The sequence below is a fragment of the Scardinius erythrophthalmus genome, assembly GCF_964197995.2.
Source record: "Scardinius erythrophthalmus genome assembly, chromosome: 5".
Taxonomy (NCBI): domain Eukaryota; kingdom Metazoa; phylum Chordata; class Actinopteri; order Cypriniformes; family Leuciscidae; genus Scardinius; species Scardinius erythrophthalmus.
Window position 1 is genome coordinate 874,644 of NC_138225.1, and position 10,000 is coordinate 884,643.

Sequence of the window (10,000 nt, forward strand, 5' to 3'; positions counted from 1 at the left end):
CATAAATTAATAAAAAAAAAAAAAAAAACGTAGTTATATGAACGTTAAAGGAACATTCAGGCTGAACTCATTGCAGAAATGTAATAGTTCAGAACTGGGTTATTATAGATCTAATAAAACTAAAATAAAAAATAAAAAAATTGTTTCTTGAAATGAAATGAACAATAACTGAAATAAAATAAATTATACAAAAACTTAAACTTATTTTTTCTGCTAGTTTCTCAGGCTCATTTTTGTTTAGTTGAACTTATAGTGTACTCACATAAAAAATAAAATTAAAACTATATAGAAATATAATTATATTAAAAAAACTAACAAAAATGTCAAAAACATACAACAAAATTACTAAAAATCTACCTAAATTTACAACGAAACTGAAAAATATTAAAATAAAAACAAAATATTAATAAAATCTATAATATAAATAAAAACTATAATAGTAAAGTAGTTTAATGACCCTACAAGTTAGATTAAGCCAAAATATGAAGAACATATTTTATATTTATAAACATTTTAAATAAGACGTAAGAACAAAACACTAAACTTGATTTAGGTATTTACAGTTTTTCTCGATTGCTTAAACACATTTCTTGAAACTATGCCTCGTATTCTCAAAACTATAAACACAAATCCATAACGTCTCACCCAATTCCCCAAACATCCTAATTTCAGGTCAAAATGAAGCTCTACACTCAAAACCATTCACTCTTGCTGAAAAAAACAAACTTTGCCCTCAGACAGGACACACAAGCCCTCAAAATCACACACACTACAACATAGTCTAACACACTAGTGCAATAAATTCAAAACAACATTTCCAAAACTGGTAAGTTATGTTGCTTGTGTTGTGGTTCCCCCCAATCAAAAACCTTTTCACATGATGAACACAAAAGACACAACCAATGGATACATTGGCACATTTTTATTCATACACAGAAAACACACACACACACAATTTTCTTTTTTTTCCTGTTTTACTCTTTTTTTTTTTACTCTCTCCTCTAAAAAAATTTGTATATTTACTTACAGTAAGATGTGTGTGACCAACATATGACAGTAAAAGAGCACACACAAACCTTATTCTAATATGGAATTCGAATTGTATTGGAATGGTAAAGAGTGTTGGTCGTGACAGGAGGGCCTCCACTCAAGGAGACAATATGATGGACACGTCTAAGAATGTTCCACATATGGTTGGAATACCATCATTGGCCTAGAAAGATAACATTCTGGGAGTCAAGACTATAAAGGAGAAAGGATGCCCTCCCTTCACTGTCACACTCTGCAGCCGCTCTGTGTGACTTTACGACTGCTGGCCTTTTCTTGCAAGAAAATAAACCTCATCAAAGACTATTGGAAATGTTTGTCTCTTATTCAGTGATAGAATTTTGTTTGCCACCAAACCTGAAGGTTCTCGAGGCGACGGTAAAGCGACTCAAATTTGGCCTTACTCGTAGCCGAGCCTCCCTCATAGTCATACCATTGATAAAGACATGGGCAACTAGAGTGGCTTGAATTTCATTTGAGACTGCTTGTCTTCTTGTCCTTGCCCTTCCTCCTTCTCATTCTTATCCCTCTTCCTTCATGTCTTTCTGGATCCATGGCACTTTTATCTATCTATTGAAGGTTCTGATTGATGTGTGTTCAATTTTGACTCTTAGTGTTTCCAGCTGGGTAATTGTGTGCTAACTGAGCTGAAGCTGTGCTGACTTGAGTGAACGATATTGAATGCTAGTGCTTTATACATGACAACATGGTCTAAGCAATGAGAAATGAAGGGATTTGTGTGTAGAGTTTTGCAGTGACAGTTCAACAAATCTGACTCATGTGTCAAAACAGGGAATAGTGTTTATAGTTTAGTGAAATGGGTGTGCTTTTTGATAAATGGCGTTATGGTTTTGAAATTTTAGTTCAAAAGCCTGGTTATAGTGTTTAAGCAATCGAGAAAAACTGTATTACAGTTTTTTTCAATCGCTAACAAGCGCTTACCCATACTTCAGATACTTTTTCTAAACTCTTAACACAGACTCACACCTACAAAACACAATTGGCCAAATGGTTAATTGTCTTCTCAAAAACACATTTTGTTAAATATATACTAACTCTTCATTTCAAAACAGAAAACATGTTTCTCTGCGCACACACTAACTTTACCAAAACACTGGAAATCTGACTCAAAATGAAATAATTCTGTCAAAGAATAACAATTGTTTTCACTTCACAAGGTACATGCACTCAATCAAAGTACACCAGGTTTCAAAATACTGGCTATTGTTGACATTACTAAAACTGCATAAACTTTTATGTTTCAGTTTTACAGGTATCTGCATGCAAAACGTGCAATTCACCGTTTTACACTAAATTTCTTGGTTGGGAACTGTATGTCCACATGTACAGTACAGTCACATTCATAAGCATTCCAGTAAAAAGCAAATCAGTTTTTATTCCTTTACTGTTTACTACAGGAGGTACAGTAGAAACACGGTTTGATAGAACAGAAAAAGTTTTATAGTATTGCTTACAGTGAACAAAATATCCATTAAACAAACAAGAGCATTGTGAACAAAAAAACAACAGCAAAAAAAAAAAAGGGGGGGGGGGACAAAAAAACCATAAAATTACTGTATCTAATCTCTGCGATCTTCAGGGTTAGGCCACATGTTTTCATCAAGATCACATCTGATATCATCCAAGGCGATGCACCTGGGATAAAACTGGTATGTCGGATCCACCCTTGGAGCCAGCATCCATGGCTTCAAGGAGGGACATCTGGTCATGTGGCTGATGGTCATAAACCTTCCACCTCCACATTACATTTCGTCCATGTCGACGCCTTTTGGCCAGATTGAATCCTGCCTCATCTATTTATATAAATTCATGAGGGGCCTGGCTGGCCTCCAATTCCATAACTCTCAAAACAAAGTTTATGTAAATCATGTCATTACTGTATACTATACTGTACTGTGTAGGTTACCTACTTGCAAAGTGCAAAGCTTATAGAACTGGACATTGAATTGAATATACAGTACACTATACCTGGACATATTGTCGTTGTAGCTCCTTGACTCTCTCACTGATATATTGTTTTTGAACTGATATCATTGCAGAAGCAGAGGTTTTTATAAACTTTCATATTGTAAAATATTAGTACAATTTGAAATAACTGATTTCTGTTTAAAAATATGTATGTCATGTAACAAATTGTGCAAAATGTAATTTATTCCTGTGATGAAAAGCTGAATTTTCAGCATCATTACTCCAGGAAGATGCATATGGACTCGAAAAGCTTGTTTCTTCATGACATTGTTCAAAAGCAACACATTTTGCTAGCAATCAAAATCACATTTTGCTAAAATCATGAAATTTACAACAATGGTAAAAGTTTCATGTAAATGGTAAATACAGTAAATATATGCAGTCCATACTGTATCTAAGGTTTGGAATATTGTTTTTGCTATTGTGGGATGTTATGTGTTAACATTTGTAAATACTACAAAAACAATCCATAATTTTGTTGGGAGGTATAGATTGTCTGTTAAGAAAATTTAAGCATTATGGAAATGTGTTCACTGACTGCATATTGTGTGAAAACGACAAGAAATGTGTGAATGGTATGGCCACAAAAGACTGATGCTGTGCTAATTGTGTTTAGAGTTTTGAAAATGTGAACACTGGCTGGACAAACGCTTGTTAGCGACTGAAAAAAACTGTAATCTGACAAAATAATTAGTCAGAAAAGGCAAACTACAAACATCAGCTGCAAGTTTTACTTTAATGCAAAAATGCACAGAAAAACAAAAAGCAAACATAATCAGTTATTAATATTTCACTGGTCCTCTCTTGTTTTTGCATGTTCATAATTTCTAAGACAGCCTGGATGAAAATTACATGGCACAATTTGTCATGTTTCATTGCGTTATTACAGTTTTTCTCGATTGTTTACACACATTTTCTGAAAGCATGCCTCACATTCTCAGAACTCTACACACAAATCCAAAAACACACACACAATGGGCAAAACCCCTCAATTCTCTTGCAAAATTAAACTTTACATTCAAAACAATGTTATTTCTTCTCACATTTTGTTTTCAAATGACACACACAAACCATCACATGAATAGACATTTATAAGAACCAGTTGAACACTGATGTGCTCAGAGTAAAACACTATGATGAATGGAAAACACTTCTTCTCCAGTCATCATAATGACTTAGGCCTTTTTTTTTGGTTCAGTGTTACACTTACTACAGACAGTACATACAGAAGTGTGTTGTAAAATATTTCAGAATATTGTTTTTTATACTCAGAACACACAAATACACGGTAACAAATATATTTTATTTTTTCCACAAAAACAATGTACACAGTGTACATCCCAACCAACACAAAGCTGCACATACAGTCTACATACAAAACAACAGAAGGATTGACTGTATACAGTAAAAAAGAATAAAAGCCAATGTTGGCATCCATTGCCCCATTGAAGAGCTCACCTGTTGAAGAGCTGACCTGTTGAAGAGCTGACCTGTTGAAGAGCTCACCTGTTGAAGAGCTGACCTGTTGAAGAGCTGACCTGTTGAAGAGCTCACCTGTTGAAGAGCTCACCTGTTGAAGAGCTGACCTGTTGAAGAGCTCACCTGTTGAAGAGCTGACCTGTTGAAGAGCTGACCTGTTGAAGAGCTGACCTGTTGAAGAGCTCACCTGTTGAAGAGCTCACCTGTTGAAGAGCTGACCTGTTGAAGAGCTCACCTGTTGAAGAGCTCACCTGCTGAAGAGCTCACCTGTTGAAGAGCTGACCTGTTGAAGAGCTGACCTGTTGAAGAGCTCACCTGTTGAAGAGCTCACCTGTTGAAGAGCTCACCTGTTGAAGAGCTGACCTGTTGAAGAGCTCACCTGTTGAAGAGCTGACCTGTTGAAGAGCTCACCTGTTGAAGAGCTCACCTGTTGAAGAGCTGACCTGTTGAAGAGCTCACCTGTTGAAGAGCTCACCTGTTGAAGAGCTGACCTGTTGAAGAGCTCACCTGTTGAAGAGCTCACCTGTTGAAGAGCTCACCTGTTGAAGAGCTCACCTGTTGAAGAGCTGACCTGTTGAAGAGCTGACCTGTTGAAGAGCTCACCTGTTGAAGAGCTCACCTGTTGAAGAGCTGACCTGTTGAAGAGCTCACCTGTTGAAGAGCTCACCTGTTGAAGAGCTGACCTGTTGAAGAGCTCACCTGTTGAAGAGCTCACCTGTTGAAGAGCTCACCTGTTGAAGAGCTCACCTGTTGAAGAGCTGACCTGTTGAAGAGCTGACCTGTTGAAGAGCTCACCTGTTGAAGAGCTCACCTGTTGAAGAGCTCACCTGTTGAAGAGCTCACCTGTTGAAGAGCTCACCTGTTGAAGAGCTCACGTGTTGAAGAGCTGACCTGTTGAAGAGCTGCCCTGTTGAAGAGCTGACCTGTTGAAGAGCTGACCTGTTGAAGGGCTGACCTGTTGAAGAGCTCACCTGTTGAAGAGATCACCTGTTGAAGAGCTGACCTGTTGAAGAGCTCACCTGTTGAAGAGCTCACCTGTTGAAGAGCTCACCTGTTGAAGAGCTCACCTGTTGAAGAGCTCACCTGTTGAAGAGCTGACCTGTTGAAGAGCTCACCTGTTGAAGAGCTCACCTGTTGAAGAGCTGACCTGTTGAAGAGCTCACCTGTTGAAGAGCTGACCTGTTGAAGAGCTGACCTGTTGAAGAGCTGACCTGTTGAAGAGCTGACCTGTTGAAGAGCTGACCTGTTGAAGAGCTCACCTGTTGAAGAGCTGACCTGTTGAAGAGCTGACCTGTTGAAGAGCTCACCTGTTGAAGAGCTGACCTGTTGAAGAGCTGACCTGTTGAAGAGCTCACCTGTTGAAGAGATCACCTGTTGAAGAGCTGACCTGTTGAAGAGCTCACCTGTTGAAGAGCTCACCTGTTGAAGAGCTCACCTGTTGAAGAGCTCACCTGTTGAAGAGCTGACCTGTTGAAGAGCTCACCTGTTGAAGAGCTCACCTGTTGAAGAGCTGACCTGTTGAAGAGCTCACCTGTTGAAGAGCTGACCTGTTGAAGAGCTGACCTGTTGAAGAGCTGACCTGTTGAAGAGCTGACCTGTTGAAGAGCTCACCTGTTGAAGAGCTGACCTGTTGAAGAGCTGACCTGTTGAAGAGCTCACCTGTTGAAGAGCTCACCTGTTGAAGAGCTCACCTGTTGAAGAGCTCACCTGTTGAAGAGCTGACCTGTTGAAGAGCTCACCTGTTGAAGAGCTCACCTGTTGAAGAGCTCACCTGTTGAAGAGCTGACCTGTTGAAGAGCTGACCTGTTGAAGAGCTCACCTGTTGAAGAGCTGACCTGTTGAAGAGCTCACCTGTTGAAGAGCTGACCTGTTGAAGAGCTCACCTGTTGAAGAGCTGACCTGTTGAAGAGCTCACCTGTTGAAGAGCTGACCTGTTGAAGAGCTCACCTGTTGAAGAGCTGACCTGTTGAAGAGCTCACCTGTTGAAGAGCTCACCTGTTGAAGAGCTCACCTGTTGAAGAGCTGACCTGTTGCCCTTTTATGCTAAATCTCTGATTGCTAATTGTAAAACTGTGTGACGGGTGTTTGCCCATGTGAAGAGTCAGTGTGCATATTTGAATGGCAGTGTGTTCCTTGTGAAAACAAGAGATTTTCTGCATGAAAATTGTGCCAAAAGCAGAGAATTGTGTGTAGTGTTTTGAAAAACGTGTGTTTTAGAGCTGCAATTTGAGTGTAAAGCAGGAATTGTGCTTGTAGTTTAGCAGAACTGGTTCAGGGGGTTGGTGAATGAGTTACATGTTGTGCTCATTGTGTCTCAAGTACCAGAATTTGTGTGTAAACAATCGAGAAAAACTGTATCACAGATAAAACAATAGACTTCAAGCACAACTACACAATATGACTACAAAATCTAATGCATTTATAATAATACATGAATAAAGTGTGAAGATGTGAATTTCAAGTCAGTCACTCCTTCATCCACAGTCGTGATTTACTCTAATGCTGAATATAAAGGTCAACGTATTCAAATCACGAGCGCGTGAAGCAGAAATGAGGAGGAAGACAGCTTTAATGTCTTCATCACTTCATCACGAAACAAACTCATTACATTACACTCTCACAGCAAATCAAAGCAAACAGTCCATTTATGGAAATTAATCCGTTCAATCATTTCATTGAATTAAATAATGTCTGTTCGCTATAAAATCAACATTTATTTCAGAATGGGACTCTGTATATCAGCTCGACTCTGACGGAGGCCTGCGGCTCAAAGACTGATTCTGATGGTGAAAGACAGGCAGAAATGAAGAAGAAAGACAAAATATTAAATGTCACAGATGTGAGGAATCCACAGTTTTGTAGAGGAGGGTCAAAATGACAATTTTCACATGAGGTTTGGAGTTTACAGCATCATTATTATATTTTTACACAGAGATTTGTATGTCTATTAGTGAAATCTGTTGACTTTAACAATATTAGTTTCGTTAAATGTCAACGGTGACAGTTCAGAAATGAGGAAAAGCACTTCTTGAGGTTTTTGCCTCAAGTTTGCCTGTAAATATTCAAGATATCCTTTTAGATTCTGGTTCTTAATAAACTTCCCCTTTGAATCTTCATTTTACAGGCCCAGTATGTTTCAATCCCAGAGAAATGAGGCTGACAAACTAAAAGCGAGCTGTCATATTGAAAGAAGAATCTCTGAAGAACAAATAATACTGAAGCTAGAAATATATATTGTTTTCCTCTATCAAAACAATTGCATACAATTTTTATTTATTTTCTGAACTCTCAATCAAGGTTATGATACACAGAGCAACTTTTTGAGCAATGTTGCTGTCAATGGGCAACCAGATGAGACACAGGGAAATTTATTGCCCATTTTCAATGGGAAAGTGCCCAAGCAGCAATCACTCGGCAAGATTGCCCAGCAACATTGCTCAAAAAGTTGCTCTGTGTATCATCACCTTCACTGTTGCCATAAAATGCAACAAATATTGCTAAAGTCAACAGAGTTCACTAATAGATCTACCAATCTCTGCGTAAAAATAAAATTAGGATGCTGCCATCTTTTGATTGATTGATGAAATGATAAAACAATGGATGAATGGATGGATGGATGGATGGAACAATAGAACAATGGATGGATGGATGGATGGAATGATAGAACAATGAATGGATGGATGGATGGATGGATGGATGGATGGATGGATGGATGGATGGATGGATGGATGGATGGATGGATGGATGGATGGATGGATGCAACGATAGAACAATGGATGGGTGGAACAATAGAACAATGGATGGATGGATGGAACGATAGAACAATGGATGGATGGAACAATAGAACAATGGATGGATGGAGCAATAGAACAATGGATGGGAGGATGGATGGAACGATAGAACAATGGATGGATGGATGGATGGATGGATGGATGGATGGATGGATGGATGGATGGATGGATGGATGGATGGAATGATATAACAATGGATGGATGGAATGATAGAACAATAGATGGATGGAGCGATAGAACAATGGATGAATGGATGGATGAATGATAGAACAATAGATGGATGGAGCGATAGAACAATGGATGGATGGATGGATGAATGATAGAACAATGGATGGGTAAACAATAGAACAATGGGTGGATAGATGGAACGATAGAACAATGGATGGATGGATGGATGGATGGATGGATGGATGGATGGATGGATGGATGGATGGATGGATGGATGGATGGATGGAATGATATAACAATGGATGGATGGAATGATAGAACAATAGATGGATGGAGCGATAGAACAATGGATGATGGATGGATGAATGATAGAACAATGGATGGGTAAACAATAGAACAATGGATGGATGGATGGAACGATAGAACAATGGATGGATGGATGGATGGATGGATGGATGGATGGATGGAATGATATAACAATGGATGGATGGAAAGATAGAACAATGGATGGATGGAACAATGGAACAATGGATGGATGGATGGAGCGATAGAACAATGGATGGATGGGATGATAGATACATGGATGGATGGATAAAAAATTTGAGCGGGGAAGTTTCTGAAAATTGCTTGATTTATCATGGAATTACCCAAATAATATTTCACAAATGAATGCGGCCTTAGAGAGCAGAAGAGACTTCCAAAACATTAAATAATCGTAATTATCCCAAACTTTTGACTGCCATTGTACGGGAAAAATACCTGCAATATCAAATATTCAAAGCCATTTTGCACAAAACTAGATAAAAAAATATAAATTTGTTTTTTATCTGCGAGATGATAATCTAACATCATCATGCAGTCGATCCGAATGTTGTCCGAACACACAACAACAGGGAGCGATCGGATTACACTTGGAAACAAACAGAGGCCCCGATCACGCATGAAATATTAATAAAGACACAGATACAGGAGGAGGAACGGCTTTATGAACAAGCAGAGAGAAGTGATTCACGGACACCATCCGATCAGAAACCAGAAGCTCAGCGCCTTGATCCGTGTTTTACTGAGTCTGGAAGCTGCATTCAGACCCAGAAAACTTGCTGTTTGCATTAATATTTCATACTCAGATCCTGCATTTTCTCTCCAGTCTTTCACTCCTCAATCGCATATGGAAGCCCATTACAGAGGGAAAAAACTGACTTTGGCAAATATTAATTATTTCATCAAAAGATGAAATGGAGATGAAGTTAGATTTTAAAACATTGAAATTGAGATAAAAATTCTAAGTTATGACTAATATTCATATTTTACATAATTTTGAATTCTTAGAATTTAAGTAAAAAATTTGACTTTTCATCTCATTATTGCCTAATATGATAGAAAAATAGATGGATGGATGGATGAATGAATGGATGGATGGATGGATGGATGGATGGAATGATAGAACAATGGATGGAAGGATGGATGGATGGATGGATGGATGGATGGATGGATGGATGGATGGATGGATGGATGGATGAAAGAAC